Source organism: Trachypithecus francoisi, unplaced genomic scaffold, assembly GCF_009764315.1.
Source record: "Trachypithecus francoisi isolate TF-2019V2 unplaced genomic scaffold, Tfra_2.0 Lachesis_group16, whole genome shotgun sequence".
Taxonomy (NCBI): Eukaryota; Metazoa; Chordata; class Mammalia; order Primates; family Cercopithecidae; genus Trachypithecus; species Trachypithecus francoisi.
In genome coordinates this window covers 2,212,547-2,231,795 of record NW_022681461.1, presented here as the reverse complement: position 1 = coordinate 2,231,795, position 19,249 = coordinate 2,212,547, and the positions used below count along the sequence as shown (strand labels likewise).

The 19,249-nt window shown below is 46.9% G+C and overlaps 2 pseudogenes; one reads left to right on the top strand and one right to left on the bottom strand.

The window, feature by feature from the left end:
- Nucleotides 1–4,888: 4,888 nt before the first annotated feature.
- On the bottom strand, nt 4,889–6,150 carry LOC117099292 (annotated as a pseudogene).
- Nucleotides 6,151–13,541: 7,391 nt separating this feature from the next.
- On the top strand, nt 13,542–15,093 carry LOC117099447 (annotated as a pseudogene).
- The last annotated feature ends 4,156 nt before the right edge of the window (nt 15,094–19,249 follow it).

Genomic DNA, 19,249 nt, shown 5'->3' with positions numbered 1-19,249 from the left:
CTTGAAGAAGTTTAGCTTCTTCTGGACACAGGGCCTTTACACAGACCCTTCTGCTTCAGATCCCTTCAACTCAGCAAAAGTGTCACTGCCTATGGGAAGCCTCCCCTGTCTCCCTGGGTCTACGCTGGGCTTCACTGATGGATGCTCTTATGGATGCCTGTTCCTTGATTTTACAGGTTGACCTGCTGCCCTCAGTTTATAATTGTACACTCATGTCTGTGGCTGTTTTACTACAGTCTATCTCCCTCACTAGACTGTAAACTCCAGAAGAACAAAAACCATGTGGCAGAGCTCATGTCTGTTTAGGTCAGCACTGTCTCCCCAGTACGGGGCCCATCCAAAGTTCTTAGTCGATGCCTGACTGAACAATGAGGAGGCCTCAGCCCTCCCTGGTGCTTGCTATTATGCCATACAGGAAAGTTTCCCATCTCCCCTTTCCCAGTCCACACATCCACACTTCTCTGGAGTCATTTCCAAGAACTACGGGGAGGCTGAAGGGACTGAGGCCAGTCACACAGCTGTGTGAGCCACAGCAAAGGGTATGCCTTTGATTCCAAGTGCACTGAGCACCTTCCCTGTGCTGGACACTGGGCTGGGTGGTGGGAATACCATGGTGAGCAAAATGGGCTCAGCCTTGGGGCTCATAGCGTTTCTAGTCTGATGGAGGAGAAAGATGGTAACCAAATTCTCACTAATAGACACAGCAGCCCTCCATACGGCAATGTGCAGGAGATTGGAAAACATGTCACAATGGAGCCAAGCTAATCCAGCAGCAGGGGGTCCCCCTTTTACAGGTGATCCCAGTCTTCGAGCAAAGCCAATGAACTCCACCATTCACCTAGGTTTGCTCTTTGTTTTTTATGTTTAGTTTTTGAGAGACAGAGTCTCGCGCTGTCACCCAGGCTGGAGTGCAGTGGCACCATCAGGGCTCACTGTAGCCTTGAACTTCTGGGCTCATGGGATCCTCCCACCTCAGCTGCCCAAGTCGCTGGGACCACAGGCACCACCATGCTCTGCTAATTTTTATTATTATTCTTATTTTGCAGAGACAGACTTGCTATGTTGCCCAGGCTGGTCTGAGCTCCTGGCCCCAAGTGATTCTCCCCACTCAGCCTCCCAAAGTGTTGGGCTTGCAGGCGTGAGCCACCATGCCTGGCCTGACTGTGGCAAGTCACACATCATCAAGACCAGCCCTTGAGATTCCCACACTTCTCTCTGCCCTCACTTTTCATTCCATGTCGTTCACAAATGCCATGAGCAATTAAACTGGCATGTTATAGGCAGAGGGCACATTTGCCTTGTCCTCACCACATATTTACCTGGTAGATTTTAAAGACTCCAAAGAGAGAAAAATATGTATAACGGGGTGAGACCAAACAAATCTTCATACTTTGCAACAATACACAACAGGGCATCTAGACGTGTCCAGTGAATAACTTCCCTAAAATTCATAATCCAAAACCTCTTAATGGGATACCTTTCTACTCAGATTTTAAAACTTTAGGCAGCCAAAATCATCAAGAAATATGTTTTCTGTTAAATGAACCTAATAGTATAGTAAGTGCAGGACAGTAAGATGGCTTTCCGTCTTCTGTTTTAAATCATAAACTCCATGGCAGAGAAAGTAGAAAAATACTTCTCATTTAAAAGTGAAAGAGAAGGCCAAGTGTGGTGGCTCATGCCTCTAATCCCAGCACTTTGGGAGGCCAAAGCGGGAGGATCACTTGAGGTCAAGAGTTCGAGACCAGCCTGTTCACCAACATGGTGAAACCCCATCTCTACTAAAAATACAAAAGTTAGCCAGGTGTGGTGGTGCATGCTTGTAATCCCAGATCCTTGGGAGGTGGAGGCAAGAGAATTGCTTGAATCCAGGAGGAAGAGGCTGCAGTGAGCCTAGATCATGCCACAGCACTCCAGCCTGGGCAACAGAGGAAGACTCTATCTCAAAAAGTAAAATAAAATAAAAATAATAAATAAAAGTGAAGAGGATACCCCATTTGCCTTGATGCAATGCATTTTACTATGCATTGCATGCCTGTCTCAAAATATCTCATTACCCCATAAATATACACACCTACTAAGTACTCACAAAAATTCTAACTAAATTTTTTAAATGGACATAAGGAAGTCAAGCCTTTTACTCAACAGGTTAATTGGCTAACATCCACACGTAAAAATGGAATGTATAATTGAAGTGTTCTAAGTGCCACCTAAAAAGGAAAATTAAAAGTCTCCCTTAACTGAAAAAATTTTTATTTCACTTTTTAATTTTTACACTTTTCTTATTACATGTAAGGTGAAACAATAACTGTTTAAAAGACATACACAAATCTAGTATATCAACAACCAGGCATTTTTCTTTTCTTTTCTTTCTTTCTTTTTTTTTTTTTTGCAATTACATTTTCCCAACCACAGGTATGCTTGCTAGGCAATAGAACCATCACAGAAGCAAACAGGAGGCAGAAAACTGGTAAGGAAAAACAAAGCTACCAGGTACACAAACAAGACAAGCTTGGTTCCACATTCACTACTCATTTTCAAGCAGCAAGTCTGAACTGAATGCACATTTTTTTTGTTCAGCTAGAAAGGAGAGAGGGATTTTTATTGTTTTTTCTTTTTTGGTTTGTTTTGAGTCAGTGCACGAATTTCTTTTCTTGTTTCAGCGGATGGACAAACAGATGGACCCTGCAGCCATGTGGAATGTCAGAGATGGAGGGGAGACCCTGGGAGACTGATGGGCCTGGATCCTCTCCAGCCTCTCCCCTGCAGTGTCCCCACAACTGCCCTGAGTGGTAGCATTTTGTTTAAACACTCCTGAGAGCTGAGCTGGATGAGTGCACTTGGGACACCTGGTGACAGGTACTTGCAAGCATGATCAGGGTCAGCCTCAATACAGGGAGAAATCCTGGGTATTTAAAAATACTTTTTTGATTCAGACCATGGTGTGATTGAAGAGCAACACTGTGCTGAGAACGGGAGGAAGCAGAGCTGCAGAGCTGTGGCGCAGGCAGAGCTGTGGCGCAGGCAGAGCTGTGGCACAGGCAGCTCTTCTTGACTCTAAAGCAAGGCTTGCTCACCAAGGTGCTCACTCATGTCTCTCATCCCTGCCCATATATAGCGTTAAAAAATGAACAGACCAAGTGATGTGGCTCACGCCTGTAATCCCAGCACTTTGGGAGGCCAAGGCGGGTGGAATATGAGGTCAGGAGATTGAGACCATCCTGGCTAACACAGTGAAACCTCGTCTCTACTAAAAATAAAAAAATAGATTAGCCAGGCGTGGTGGTGGGCACCTGTAGTGCCAGATACTCGGGAGGCTGAGGCAGGAAAATGGCGTGAACCCGGGAGGAGCGCTTGCAGTGAGCTGAGATCGGGCCACTGCACTCCAGCCTGGGTGACAGAGCACGACTCTGTCTCAAAAAAAAAAAAAGAAAAGAAAAAAAAAGTGAACAAAAGGCTAGGCGCAGTGACTCATGCTTGTAATCCCAGCACTTTGGGAGGCCAAGATGGGCGGATCATGAGGTCAGGAGTTGAAGACCAGCCTGACCAACATAGCGAAACCCCATCTCTTCTAAAAATACAAAAAATTAGCTGGGCGTAGTGGCACGCACTTGTAGTCCCAGCTACTCAGGAGGCTGAGGCAGGAGAATTGCTTGAATCCGGGAGGCAGAGGTTGCAGTGAGCTGAGATTGCACCACTGCACTTCAGCCTGGGTGACAGAGCGAGACTCCCCTCTCACAAAAAAAAAAAAAAAAAAAAAGTGAACAAAAGATGGATGAAGAAAGAATTCAAAAATAAAACAATGTAAGAAAGCAGAAGGACAGAAATTTAAAGAGAAGAAAAAACCAAAGCCAACAGTTTAAAAAGACGGTGACAATAAGTGTTTAGATTTCAAAATTTAAAAGCCCCAAACAATGTCTATAATCCCAGCATTTTGGTAGGCCAAGAGACAGTGGATCACCTGAGGTCGGGAGTTCGAGACCAGCCTGACCAATATGATAAATCCTCATCTCCACTAAAAACTACAAAAATTAGCTGGCCTATGGTGTCATGTGCCTGTAATTCCAGCTCTCAGGAGGCTGAGGCAGGAGAATTGCTTGAACCTAGGAGGCAGAGGTTGTTGCAGTAAGCCAAGATTGTGCCACTGCACTCCAGCCTGGGCCACAGAGGGAGAACCTGTCTTAAAATAAATAAATAAATAAATAAAATAATAAATAAAAGCCCCAAGGTAGGAAGAACCTGGAGACTGAGTACTCCTCAAGTGAAAGGCAATCTCTACAGAACATTCTTCTTCTTCTTTTTTCTTTTTTTGGAGATAAGGTCTTGCAATGTTGCCCATGTGGAAGTGCAGTGGCTATTCACAGGTGTGACCACAGGACACTACAGCCTTAAACTCCTGGGCTCAGGTGATCCCCCTGCCTCAGCCTCCCAAGTATTTGGAACTACAGGCACCTACCACCATGCCTGACTCAGAACCTTATTCTTAAAGGTGTTATCCAGGAATGTGGGGCAAAGGCATGTGGGGGAAGGGACTTCCGTGCTATAATGGGAGTGGCTAACACTCGATGAATGCTGTGTTCTGAGCTGGGGTTCTGAGCAATTTGTATGCATTATCACATTAAATTCCTCACACCAAAAAAAAGAAAGAAGGAGATGTTAGCCAGGAAACAGAAAAGAACGTTCATAAAACACACAGCATTATTTTAGCTCAGTATTAACAATGAAAAATAATTCCATTATTGAGGCACAAGTTGCAAATCAGTAACATATTCCTATTGCTGTAGAAAAGGGGGTTTAGTCAGGTGTGTCATATGAGCACCAGAATTTTTCACAGTGTCACAGCCAATTATCTGTCACAAGGAATTTCAGCTTCAGGATTTGCATTTCCTCAGAGGAAGATGCTGTGGACATTTGTGGTCATGAACTTTTGAGTGGCAATAGACCGAACAGGTCCAGTGTCTGTAAGCTCTGAACAGGCAGCATCACTGTGAATTACCGTTAAACTTGAATGTCAAATGAGGGTGTCTCACTCCACATCCCAGCATCACAACACAACCTCTATAACTTTCTGCACAACTTTACAACGGAATTGAATTCAGTGACTATTTTGATACTGGATTAAACTTTCCAAAGAGTTACACAACATTAGGGTCTATTTTTCCTATCAGTAAGAATTATGCTGAATTTCAAAACCCATCACCACAGTGTTCAGCTTTAAGAAAATTAAACACACAGTAATCTTGCCAATCAAAACCAAAACTTCAGAATGCCGTGGTGATTATGCAGCCAATCTGGGCTTTAGATACCAATGCCAGCTGTTTATCCCACGAACCATTCTTGCTAGGCTGAGGCTGTGAAAAATCGTAAGACGATGTACAATTCTTTTTTTTTTTTAATCTCACAAAGGAATTTTGTGGATAGTACAGGGTGACACTGAACAGATCACGAGGCATGGCAGACATAGTTCTCTCCCTCCCCAGCATCTCCCGCGTCTCCCTGGTTTCCCGATGTCCACAGAGTGAGACTGTCCCGAAGTCACTGCATGGTGGGAGTGCTGTCTTTCTAAGACTCTTCATTCAGTGTATCCAACTCAGCAATTGTTTCATCAAATGCCGTGTTTACCAGGCTGCAGGCCTTTTCAGGAGAGTTTAGAATCCCATTGGCTGTGTGGGCTGCCTATCTTTCTCACTAATTTCAGGTGCTTCCTGGTAAGTCTGCTGGGAGTTCAACAGAGCGGTTTGTTTATTCTCTCCAGAGCCACCCTAGAAAGATACTCGAAATGATCTCCTTTCATTTCCAAGCAGAACACCTTGCTTTCAGGCTGTGTAGCATGGGGAGTAAGAGACTTGCCCAACCGCTCTGGAACCTCATTGCAGATGTCCAGCAGCTCTGCCTCTGTCTTCCACGGTACTCTTTGCCCATCTGCTGCTTCTCATTCCTCCCTGTTCCCTGCTCAGTGCTGGAGATGAGAATCCAGGAAGAACGGCAGGCATCCACCGTGTTCTTGTAGGTGGCAGAAGGCAGATTGCTGTCTTCATTTGGGGGTGCATGCCCCTGTGGCATGGCCGCCTTCCCCGCTGCAGCCACATCATCACCATGCTCAGCCTGCTCAGCGGTCTTGGCTTTCTGTACCAGCACGCTTTTTGTCATTTCCAAGTACAGCTCCGAGCGTGGTGACCACCACCTTCCGAAGGCCACTCCTCGGGCCGCTGCAGTGGTGGTAGCAGCGGCAGCTACCCCAGCTCCAAAATCAGCGGTGGCTGCTCCACTTCCCCAAAACAGCCTCTCTTGGAGCACAGCACGTCTGAAAAACTAAATAAAAATGAGCAGAAACAAATGAGCCCCAAGTTGCCAACTCTCTGGAAAATTCTGAAGACTGCCAGCAGGTGTAATTTCCAGGTGTGAGAAAAATAGAGGTGTCCAGAAAAGGACAGGATGCAGCAATGGGGATGGCGAACGCAAAGAGAGCCAAGGTTTGCCAGAGCGGCCGGTAGCCACAGCAGGGCGAGAGTGTGCGTGGTTCCTGTGTTCCTCTGAGTCCCTGTCTCACCCACAGACCACACAGGATGGTCTGCCTCTAAATTTTAATCTCGAGGTGGCATTTGGACATCAGAGCATCAATGGCGGGCTGTTTCCGGCAAACCGCCACTCACCCCTGCATCTAACAAGCCCCATGGCTCTGGGCTGATGGTCATTCCTGAGAGCGATCCCAGCTCATCACAGGGAAGGGGTCCACTCTCCATCTGCCCTAGAATAGCTGCCACCTCTTGGGCAGCCCAGGCTGGGAACACTCCGCCAGAGTGGGCATATCTGACCGTGTCATAGTTTGTCACAGTAGGAATAATTGAACTAGCTTTCCTTGGGCCTTTTTTGGATTTTCAGAAAGGTTAGGACAGTCCAAGTTTTTATTTCCTCCTTTCCCATTTCTCAAATCTGAAATTCAATTCTCCACCCCATGCAGTGTGAATCGTATAATGCAAGCCAACAGCGCCATCTAGTGTACTCATCTCCAACTTCCACAAAATGTGGCCAGACCTCCTGGACAAGGAGAGGCGCCAGACATGTGCTTTTACCCCCAGTCAATCAGACATAAGAAATGTGAGGGGAGACGGGAGGACCGCTTGAGCCAGGGAGGTCAAGGCTGCAGTGAGCCATGATTATGCCACTGCACTCCAGCCTGGACAACAGAGCAAGACCTTGCCTGGAAAAAAAAGAAAAGAAAGAAGAGAAGCATGAGGACCTATTCATTTTTCAGTGTTAGAATAAATTACATTTGTTTTCTGATAAAATTGCACATAACCCTTGAGCTATATACACCCCATGTACCCTTTGTTTCCACGGTTAGCACAAGTGGTGGCGGACCGTGCCTGTTCCGTCCTGAGGCACATCAGGCATTCCCCAGTTCCAGGAGGTGGGTCACAGGGGCCATGCGCAAGGTCTAAGCTCTGAGAGAGAAAATCCCTCCTGGGGAAGATCATGATTGACCCCAAATCACCGTCGCGCTCAGCTCAAAATACATTTGAGAGTTCAAGGAGGCACTTTGGGCTAAAGTGAAAGATCCATACTAGAGCTGGATCAAGTTGAAGAGGGATTTTTGTGTCAAGATCCAAGAATGCCTCACTGGGCCTGGCGATACTGCTCTGAAGTTATGTTCACTTTCTTATCTCCATGTGCTGGCTTTACTTCTCTTTCTTTGTCTCTTGGCTGGCTGAATTTCTGTGCTTCCTGGGCCACAAAGGAGAGCTGGCTTTCCACAGCTCCTGGGTTCCCCAGGGCTCTGTTCTAGGACGTGAACCCAGGGGCATGAGCAGGGAGATAATAGCAAACAGCACGATGTTAGGTACCCAGTGCACTGCGGAACTCAGCAGAGTGCTAGTCCAGTCTGTTTTCTCTCTCCTTTTACCCCTTAGAGACTCCCACTCCTGGGAACATCACACACCAGGGCCTGTCAGGGGGTAGGAAAAAGGGGGAAAGAGAGCATTAAGACAAATACCTAATGCCTGTGGGGCTAAAACCTAGATGATGGGTTGACAGGTACAGCAAACCACCATGGCACATGTATACCTATATAACAAACCTGCATGTTCAGCACATGTATCCCAGAACTTAAAGGAAAAAAAGAAAACAAAAGAAAAAAAAGACCAGCTCCTGCCATAAAGAGTTCCTGCAGTCCACAGGCGTGTAAAGTCGGTGCTTCCTCGGTCCTCTGAGTTTTCCTTTCCTCAGTACCGACTTCATTTATTCCTAAGGCCACTGGGCTTCCCCATCAGAGGGGAAGGTGACCACTCTGATCCCAGATCCAACGCCTCCAAACTCTTGAACCCCCGCAGAAAGGAAAGATGGCCAGAAGGCAAGTGGAAAGCAGGCTTCTTTGGATGCTCTTCAGTTTTACAGAAATCTTTTTGTTTTTTCTTTTTTTCTTTTTCTTTTTCTTTTTTTTTTTTTTTGAGATGGAGTCTCCCTCCGTCGCCCAGGCTGGAGTGCTTTGATCTCAGCTCAATGCAAGCTCCGCCTCCCAGGTTCACACCATTCTTCTGCCTCAGCTTCCTGAGTAGCTGGGACTACAGGTGCCCACCACCATGCCTGGCTAATTTTTTGTATTTTTAGTAGACACAGGGTTTCACTGTGTTAGCCAGAGTGGTCTCCATCTCCTGACCTCATGATCCCCCCACCTCTGGCCTCCCAAAGTGCTGGGATCACAGGCGTGAGACACCGCGCCCAGCCCAGAAATCTTATTTTTAAATAATATTTCACATTAATCTGAAAGCATAGACTTATAAAGCATCAGGAGAATCATAAGATTTTTCTTACTTTGAAAACTAAAAACAGGCAACATACAAAACTGGCCAATCAGAGGAGGCTTAAAGAAACTAAATACATCCTGGTTACAGACAAAAAGAATCCCCAAAGTATCTCTCTCTTTCTGGCCTGAGGGGAAGGAAAATGAGCCCCTACAGGTGAGAAAGAGGAGGATGAATTCCCTACTATATTTCTGCTTTCCTTTCTTTATAACCTAAGCAATACTGTGGTGGTGATTCAGTGGTTGCAGCTGGGCTAAGAGCAACAGCTCCCAACAGGAAGCACCTTCAACTCTGAAGGAAGGAAATTCTTCTCTCTAACCCGAGAATCTATGGTTCCAGGAGTTGGGAGTGAATCTTCACTGCTCGCTTTCTCTGTGTGCTTGTGCCACATGGCTCTGAACCAACAATAGAACTATAACCCATTGGAGGAATTTGCGTACTGAATCTGACCTAGCTGATTGCCGTTTAAAACAACAGCAAAGGACATTCTCCTGATGTTTTAAACAAAACCCAGAGTCTCATGACATGATATCCAAAATATCCAAGATATACTCCAAAATGATTCAGCATATAATGAACAAGGAAAATCTCAACCTGCAAATGAAAAGACAGTTACACTTCAGAACTAAAAATATAAACACTAAAATTAAAAATTCACAAGATGATCTCAACAGCAGAATAGAAATGACAAAGGAAAAAGTCCACGAACTTAAAGATAGATCAATAAAAAGTGTTCAATATAAACAACAGAGAAGAAAAACGATTGAAGAAAAATGAGCACAGCCTTAAGGCTCTGTGTAACAATACAAAAAAGCCTAACATTTGTGTCACTGAAGTTCTACTGAGAGAAGCATAAGAACAGAGTAAAAAATATATGAAGCCATGCGTCTCTTAATGACAGTAATACATTCTGAGACATGTGTCATTAGGCAATGTCATCACTGTGTGAACCACAGAGTGCACTTCCGCAAACCTAGGTGATGAAGCCAACTACACACCCATGCTACATGGTATATCCTGTAGCTCTGAGGCCACATGCCTGCAGAGCATGTTACTACACAGAATACTGCCGGCAATTGTATTACAGTGGTAAGTGCTTGTATATCCAAACATATCTAAACAGAGAAAAGGTGTAGTAAAAATATGGTAGAAAAGACAAAAAATGGTACACCTACATAGGGCACTTACCATGAATGGAGCTTGCAGGACTGGAGGTTGCTCTGGGTGAGCCAGTGTGTGAGTAAATATGAAGGCCTAGGACATTAATGTACACTACTGCCGACTTTATAAACACAGTACCCTTGGACTACACTAAATTTATTTATTTATTTATTTTTATTCAGGCTGGGTTAAAAAAATTGACAAAACCATTAATGGAAGTCCCCAAGTACTGGGAAAGTGTTTCAGGAAGTGCAAGCATATGATAGTTAGAAGATATGGCAGTGTGGACAGAAAGATGGGTTAGGTGCCTAAGATTTGTGTGATAAAGTGTAGCAAGTTGCAAGGTATGACCAGTGATTTCATAACTTGCACCTTGATGTCACACCTTGCAGTGGAGTGGAGAGAAAAGTCACCAGGTTAAAATAATCAAGGAACCATGAGTCACATTACAAAAATTATCGTACTGCTCACGGGGCGCAGTGACAAGAAGCCAGAGGCTACATGAAGGGAGAGGATATGATGGACATCAGTAGAGTCACGTTGCGTGGTGGCAGGAGTCTCAAAGTCAAAGGCGTGTAACAAGGGAGAAGCGAGTGGAAGTGGGGAACACAGATCAGAAGGGTGCTGACTGGCCGGGCGTGGTGGCTCACGCATGTAATCCCAGCCCTTTGGGAAGCCGAGGCAGGTAGATCACGAGGTCAGGAGATCAATACCATCCTGGCTAACACAGTGAAACCCCGTCTCTACTAAAAATACAAAAAATTAGCCGGGCATGGTGGCGGGTGCCTGTAGTCGCAGCTACTCGGGAGGCTGAGGCAGGAGAATGGCATGAACCCGGGAGGCGGAGCTTGCAGTGAGCCGAGATCGTGCCACTGCACTCCAGCCTGGGCGACAAAGCCAGACTCCATCTCAAAAAAAAAAGAAAAGAAAGAAAGAAAGAAGACAGAAAGAAAGAAAGAAGATTGATTTAGTTACTGTACATCATTCACAGAAATACTTTCCTTTATTCAATTGGTGTGTAACATTGCATGAGTTACTTCACATGTAATGACAGTTGTTCACCTTCCTTTGAAGAATCTGGTACTGTGTGCTGCCTAAGGTGAGAACGTTGGGTTGATAGACAAACGATATGATTGATGGGGCAAATCATGTGTTAATATTCCCGAAATTACTTTGCTGAAAGCCAAGCTTCCTATTTGATTCGGGACATTTGTTTTGGTTGAATTGACTTTTCCTTACACTTTTTCTATTTCAGCATGCCTTTCTGTCAGCGTGTTGAGTTCAGTCAATAGATTTAGTGTTTCTTTTCACTGGCTGACAGCAGTCCCTATGTGACTATTTTGTTTGTGTGACCCAGACCTTAATATGCAGAGGAAGTGTTTAATAAATGCTGCCAAATATATTTCAGCTATGCATGCTGTTCTTTACAAAATTCTCTTAATGTATAATTACCTATATTTTTAAAAGGAGAATTTGTGATAAAGATATATAACATTTCTAGACTAGACAAAACATTTCGTGAATGAACCCATACAATTTCTCATTGTAGACATGCCTTCCCTTCGACGGTGCAATGCTGTACAACGCTACAGCAACAGTGCACAATTTCTCATTGTAGAGATGCCTTCCCTTTGACGGTGCAATGCTGTACAATGCTACAGCAACAGTGCCCATCTCTGGTCACACGGATGGACATTTCTGCAGATTATCTCCTCAGTGTTTCCTCTTCCCCCGGCCCTTAACATCTCTTCCACATTTCCCAATTCTTGTCTCTCTATTGTGCATGCTGGTTAGTTATTTCAGAGCTTTCTCCTAATTTGCTGTCTCTCTTCACGTACGTCTAATCTGCTGTTTCAGAATCCACTAAATTCTTCATTTCAGTAATTCAATTTTCATTCTAAATACTGTTCTTTTGCAATTTTACTTGATAATTATGATATACAAAATAAGTCTCTTACTATTTCCATTTTCCCAACCTGTTATATCTTTAGACGTATAAAGTGGGTTTATATTCTAAATCAAAATCATTTCCAGTTGTTGCATGGGAATGGGGAAGGCTGGAAGACGTGGGAGGGAAAGAGAAGCAAGGAAGTGCTTGGAAATGATATGTATGGCTGGGCACAGGGGCCCACGCCTGTAATCCCAGCACTTTGGGAGGCTGAGGTCGGTGCAGCGCTTCAGCCCAGGAGTTTGAGACCAGCCTAGGTAACACAGGGAGACCCAGTGCCTACACACACACCAAAAAAAAAAGAGGAGAGATACAAAAATGAGCAGGGTGTGGTAGCATACTCCTGTGGTCCCAGCTACTGGGGAGGCTAAGGAGGCAGGATCACTTGAGCCTGGGAGGCAGACATTGCAGTGAGCCAAGATCGTGCCACTGCAGTCCAGCCTGGATGACACCAAACACTGTTCCCCCACATCTTCCCCCCAAAAAAAGAAAACAAGAAATATGTTGGTAATCTTGATAGTTGTAATGGTTTCAGACTTCTATACCTATGTTAAAACTTATCAAATTGAACCTTTTATTATTTGTTTACTAAAAGACAGGATCTCTGTCTCTCAGGCAGGATGCATGAAGTACAGTGGCACAGTCCTGGTTGACCGCAGTCTCGACCTCCCAGGCTCAAGCAATCCTCCCATCTCCGCCTCCCAAGTAACTGGGACCACAGGCGCAGGCCACCATGTCCTGCTCATTTCTGTATTTTTTGTAGAGAGAGTGGTTTTTGCCGTGTTACCCAGGGTGGTCTCAAACTGCTGGACTCAATCAATCATCCTGTGTTGACCTCTCAAAGTGCTGAGATTACAGCTGTGAGCCACCGCCCCCAGCCTGCACCTTTTAAATGTGTGCTTTTCTATATATGTCAAGTAAACCTCAACAAAAGCTCAAAAAAATACTTAGCGCAGATGCTATTAAAGTAGTCTTGGCGATGTAATCGTGGTACAACATTCCAGTTAATCAGTTAGGAAGCAAAAATCCTGAGACACTGCACCCCAAATGAGAGATAGAGATTTCATATAGAATTTGCCCAGCACCTAGTTAATTTTACATAACTATTAATTTTTTTCAGTTTCTAATTTCATTTGTATATATTTGTCTTTTCTATCCTTTTTCTTCTGTTTGTTGATGAAACAAACATCTTCCGTGATGATGACGTGCTGTCTCTCTGGCGAGGCGTGAGATTTAAGCGCATTACAAGCCGTGGGTCCCGGGGAATTCCGAGAGGCTGCGCTTGGAGCCCAGACTGACCCGCCCCTCTCATGGTCCCGGCCCGCTGCCCTGCAGAGCCCGCCTGATTCTTCCTCTCTCCAGGCCTGCTGGCCGCGGCAGGCCTTGGCTCCCCTGTGCCTGGTGGGCCCACAAGGAGCTGCGTCCAGGAGGAGCCGCTGCCAGGGAACAAGCTGCCCGCGGGCCCTGGGGAGAATCGCCCGTCCGATGAGCTCAGCTGAGCGTGACGCAGCGTCGAAATCAAGGACGCCTGGATGCTTTTCATGGCAGTGACGAAAGTTTAACAAGAGGAGGAGCAGGGTTGCTGAAAGGTGCGGTGCCGCGGGGCCAGAGTGCGGGACCCTGAGCCCTGCATGCGCGTCCTCGCGGGGGCCGATCGCTGCGAGCCTCGCTCGGGTCCAGCCGCCTCCAGGGAGGACTAATGTCCACCAGACGCGGGGCGTGTGGACGGTGCTGGCCGCACCCCTGATCCTGGGGCCGCAGGAGCCGTGCGAGGAGGCCGCCTTCCACTGCCTCCTGCCGGGACGGGTTGCTGCAGGGGTGCAGCTGCGGGAGCTCCGCGCCTGCTGCTTCTCCGACGCCAGGGCGCCGCCAGGATGACAGGTGCGGGAGGCTGCGGCTGTGGGCAGATGCGGCTTCCAGCCCCAGGTCCTGGCGGCCCCTGGCTTCCCAGCCCGCTGTCCCGTGGGCAAGAAGATGAAGAAAGCCACCCCATCAGCAGGTCAGCTGCCCCGCCTGGCAGCACAGCCGGACAAGGCAACCCGAAGTTCATCCTCTCTGAGGTGACTTCGTGCGGGCAGCGGGCCGGCGCCCAGGATGCTGGGGAGCCCTGTGCGCCGGAGGCCGGCCCCTGGGGCCCAGAGGCGCCACAGCGCGAGAAGGCACCCGCCTCCCAGCGATTTCACCCTCCGGCCCGCCCGGCCCGAGAGGTGTCCCAGTGGCTGCGGACAAGCCAGCATTCTACTCGGCGGCTGCTGCACAGGGGCGAGAACTGAGAACCCCCGCTGAACCCCATTCGGGGTGACCGCCAAGTGCCCATGCCAGCGACCCCGATCTCCCTCCGGTGGAGGAGTGGGGCGGGAGGCACGGCCGGGGGGCCTCAGGCTGGGCGCGCTGGCGATCCCGAGGCAGACCAGGTCATGCACCTCCAGCCCGCCTGGGCACCCAAGCTACAGCCGGCTTCTGTGTGCAGGCAGCAGCCTCCAGGCAATCCCCGAGCCCGCCCGCACTCCCCATGTCTCAGAACCGGGGCCAGACGTCCCAGTGGCTGCGGCCAAGCCAGGCGGTCTGCCCTGCAGCGGCAGCACAGAGGCAGGAACCGGCCCTCAGCCCCATCCCCGGTGGCTGCAGAGGCCCCCGGCTAGAGGTCCCGAGCTCCAGCACAGCAGGAGCCGGGCGGGGGCAGGGCCTGGTGGGCTCTCAGGCCAGGTGCACTCGCGATCCAGAGGCCGCCCAGGCCATGCTCCACCACCTGGGCGCCCAAGCTGCAGGCGCCCTCTACCTGCTGGCGACAGCTGCCTGGCAACTCCCAAGCTGGCTGGCGCTCCCAGCCTCGCAGAACCGGGGCTAGATGCCGCCGTGGCTGCAGCCAAGCCAGGCGGTCTGCCCCGCGGCGGCTGCACCGGGGCGGGAACCAAACCCTAGCCCCATCCCCGGTGGCTGCGGAGGGCCCCGGTCAGCTGCCGCGATCTCTCTTCAGAGGAGCCGGGCGGGAGTCATGGCCAGGCGGGCCCTCAGGCCGGAAGGGATGCGCGCCTGCGATTCCGGGACGTCCCGCGCGAGCCCAGGAGAACCCGCGAGCCAGCGGCGCCTGCGCTCGAGCTGCAGCAGCCCCCTGCCGGCCACGCGGGCTTGGGAGCGGCTTCCGGAGTCCCGGCTGGCGCTGAGCTGCAGGCGCGCGCCTAACGGCTTCGCGGGGCTCACGCGGTCTGAGAGGTCGGAGGCTGCGAGTGTCGCTGCTGAAGGCTGTGGTGGACCGGGCTGGATCGCGGATTCTGAGCTACATCGCGGGTTTGGGGGTGGATCTTGGATTTGGGGGTGGATCGCAGGTTGGTGGGGAGATCGCGGATTTGGGACTGGGTGGGGGTGGAAAGGCCACGAGGGGCCGCGGCGGCTCAGGAGCGGGTGGTGGGCGTCTGAGAAGTCGCCACCATGAGGAAGCTCTTCAGCTTCGGGAGACGCCTGGGCCAGGCGCTCCTGAGCTCCAGGGACAAAGAGTACGCGGGTCGCGGGTACCACATCCGGGACTGGGAACTGCGGAAGATCCACAGGGCGGCCATCAAGGGCGACGCGGCGGAGGTAGAGCGCTGCCTGAGGCGGTTCTGGGACGTGGACGCCCGCGACAGAAAGGACAGGTAGGTGGGGCTCAGCCTGCGGTGGGAGGGGGACCCCAGACCCGGCTTCCCTGCAGCCCAGACCGTGGAGGGCGCCGGGACCCTCGGAGCCGCGGAGACAAGTGGCGCCTCAGCTGCTTTCCATCGCTGGCAGTTCCCCTCCTGCAGCGCTTGGTGGAGAATTTGAGTGATTTAACTCACGAAGTTAAGCGTATACACGTGTAAAACATGGAGTCATATGCATGATAGGGAGGTGCCTAATGAGAACTCGTTCCCATGTCAAAAATGCCAGGCGCCATTTTCAGTAGGCGAAGGGTTCTCAGCTAAAACCCTGCGTCGGTTTCACATCCGAATCCACCTGGGTAGAGAGGTTCTTTACTGCGGCTTCTCAGAGGGACCCTTGGAAGTGGGACGTGGGTTCCTTGAATGGGAAGACTCAGTTTTCTCAAAATGTGAGCTCTTAATATGTTTATCAGTTTTACGTAAACCGAATGAAAATATCAAGGTTTTATCATTTTTGCATGACACTTGCTGTCTGTCTTACTATTGTGGTGACATTTAAAAATGTTTATAATGGAGTGAAACGACTTGCTCCTCTAGATATCAAAATGTGCAGTTAATTCCCACGATCAATTATTTACTAACAGCTGAAAACACAGATAAATAAATGGAACAGAATAGGAAATTCAAAAACACTGAAATATATATGATATATACATAGGGATTGATAATGGTAACATTTCAGATGAGTAGGAAAGGATGAGTTATTAATAAAATGCCTGCTGTGTGAAGAAAACTAATGAAACTTTATGTCACAAAAATGAGTTCCTGATGGAATACAGACTGAAATTTTTACTATGCAAAATGAGAAAAGTACCAGAAGAAAACACAAAGACTTATTTATACAGGTACATTTTACTTTAACAAAGGCCTTCCTAAGAATGACCTCACAAGCAGGCATTCTGAAGGTTGATTTAGCAAACTAATTAAAATTCCCTGTGTATCAGAAAAAAATTAACAAAAGATAACACACTTGAAAAATATTTACAATATATATTTTTACTAATACTTAAAAATATGTATTCAGATGAAAAGTGTATCTTCATCCTACAGGGAAGTTATTCTTTATTTATATATATATATATATATTATATATTATATATATAACAAATTGCATATATTACTAATATATGTTTTTAAATATATATATCAGTTATATATATACAGATAAAAGCACATCTTTATTTTACAGGGAATTCTTTCCAATCAAATCCACAAGAAAACTGTAAAAGTGAGCAAAGTACTTTTTTGCAGATCTACAAGTTACTTATGTACATAGGAAAAAATCCTTAGTGTTTCTCATAAGAGAATTTAAGTTGAAAGAGGAATGAGACTGTTTTCTATCCACAATGTTTGTGGGAATAAAAAGCAGGGGTACTTATACTGCTGCTTGAAGTTTAAGTTGCTGATGACTTTTCAAGTGGATAATTTGGAGATAATTACCACATTTTAAAAATGTATATGCCCTTTACCCATCAATTCCATTGTATTAAAATACCTTTAGAAAATAGAGATACATGCACTTTGTTTTTCTCAGCATTTATGTTAACAAGAACCCATAGAATGGATATGTGGCCATTCAAGGCAATAGGTAGAGAAGTATGATGATGTGTAAAGATGTATTTTGTTATAACCAGTAAGGAAAAAAAATAAGTTTGCTTGCACATACACACAAATGTACTATGGTCTTGTGTTAGACAAAACTATGTACAAAATTGGATAAAATTTGTAACTTCTGAGCATTAGTATTATTTTAAAGTCTTTTGTTCCTTTTTCTTACCTTTGATTTCTGAAGCGAGCATTTATAAAACTTCTAGTAGGCCGGGCACGGTGGCTCAAGCCTGTAATCCCAGCACTTTGGGAGGCCGAGACGGGCGGATCACGAGGTCAGGAGTTCGAGACCATCCTGGCTAACACAGTGAAACCCCGTCTCTACTAAAAAATACAAAAAGCTAGCCAGGCAAGGTGGCTGGTGCCTGTAGTCCCAGCTACTCGAGAGGCTGAGGCAGGAGAATGGCGTAAACCCAGGAGGCGGAGCTTGCAGTGAGCTGAGATCCGGCCACTGCACTCCAGCCTGGGCGACAGAGCGAGACTCCGTCTCAAAAAAAAAAAAAAAAAAAAAAAACTTCTAGTAAAAATGTATTATTAATGGAATAATTTTTCGGAAGAGAGAAATATGAATCTTGTACAGATAAAATTTTCTCACTACGTTTTATCATTATTATTGTGAGGGTTGTTATCTTCTTTGAACTTTTAGCTTCTTCAGAAGTAAAAAGGGAATCTTTATCTGTGCTTGCAGATTTTATTTTGTATGTATTTTATTATGTATATATGTTTTTATTATGTATAGATTTACATATATGCAAACAATCATCATTTCATTATAGTTGTAGTTTTATAAAAATAACAAATAGCAAATATTATTACTAATGAAAATATTGGTCTGTAGAAGTTGTATTTAAAAATATTGAGCTCCCCAACTGTATTCTATCAATCCATTTATTCATCAAGCATAACCTGACTACCTGTTATGTAGCAGACATTTTGTACTATCTCTCAGGACCCCTCCATACTTAAACACTTTATGTTGGGCCGGGCACAGTGCCTCATGCCTGTAATCCCAGCACTTTGGGAGGCCAAGGTGGGTGAATCACGAGGTCAGATCAAGACCATCCTGGCTAACATGGTGAAACCCCATTTCTACTAAAAATACAAAAAACTAGCCAGGCATGGTGGTGGGTGCCTGTAGTCCCAGCTACTCAGGAGGCTGAGGCAGGAGAATGGAGTGAACCCGGGAGGCGGAGCTTGCAGTGAGCCCAGATCATGCCACTGCACTCCAACCTGGGCGACAGAGGGAGACTCCATCTCAAAACAAAAAACCAAAAAACTTTGTTTACCTGTTCTGCCTAAGCAAGATGAGAGTATCGGGAGAACCCACCCCCAATATTTCAACATAGGTTCTTTCTTCTATTTTCTCTAAGTGTCTGCCCGTCTGAGAAATAAAGAGTACAAAGAGAGGAATTTTACAGCTGGACTGCCAGGGGTGACATCACATATCAGTAGGTCTGTGATGCCCACCTGAGCTGCAAAACCAGCAAGTTTTTGTTAAGGATTTCAAAAAGGGAGGGGGTATACAAACAGGGAGTAGGTCACAAAGATCACATGTCTCAGGGCAAAAAGGAGAACAAAGATCACATGCTTCTGAGGAAACAGGGCAAGGACAAAAGCAAAGATCACAAGGCAAAGGGCAAAATTAGAATTACTGATGAGGGTCTATGTTCAGCTGTGCATGTATTGTCTTGATAAACATCTTAACCGAAAATAGGGTTCGAGAGCAGAGAACCGGTCTGACCTCAAATTTACCAGGATGGGATTTTTCCCCACCCTACTAAGCCTGAGGGTACTGCAGGAGACCAAGGCGTATTTCAGTCCTTATCTCAACCGCATAGGACAGACACTCCCAGAGCAGCCGTTTATAGACCTCCCCCCAGGAATGCAATTCTTTTCCCAGAGTATTCATTATCAATATTCCTTGGTAGGAAAAGAATTTAGCGGTATCTTACCTACTTGCACATCCACTTATTTATACGCTCTCCGCAAGAAGAAAAATATGGTTCCATTTTGCCTGACCCTGCAGGCAGTCAGACCTTATGGTTGTATTCCCTTGT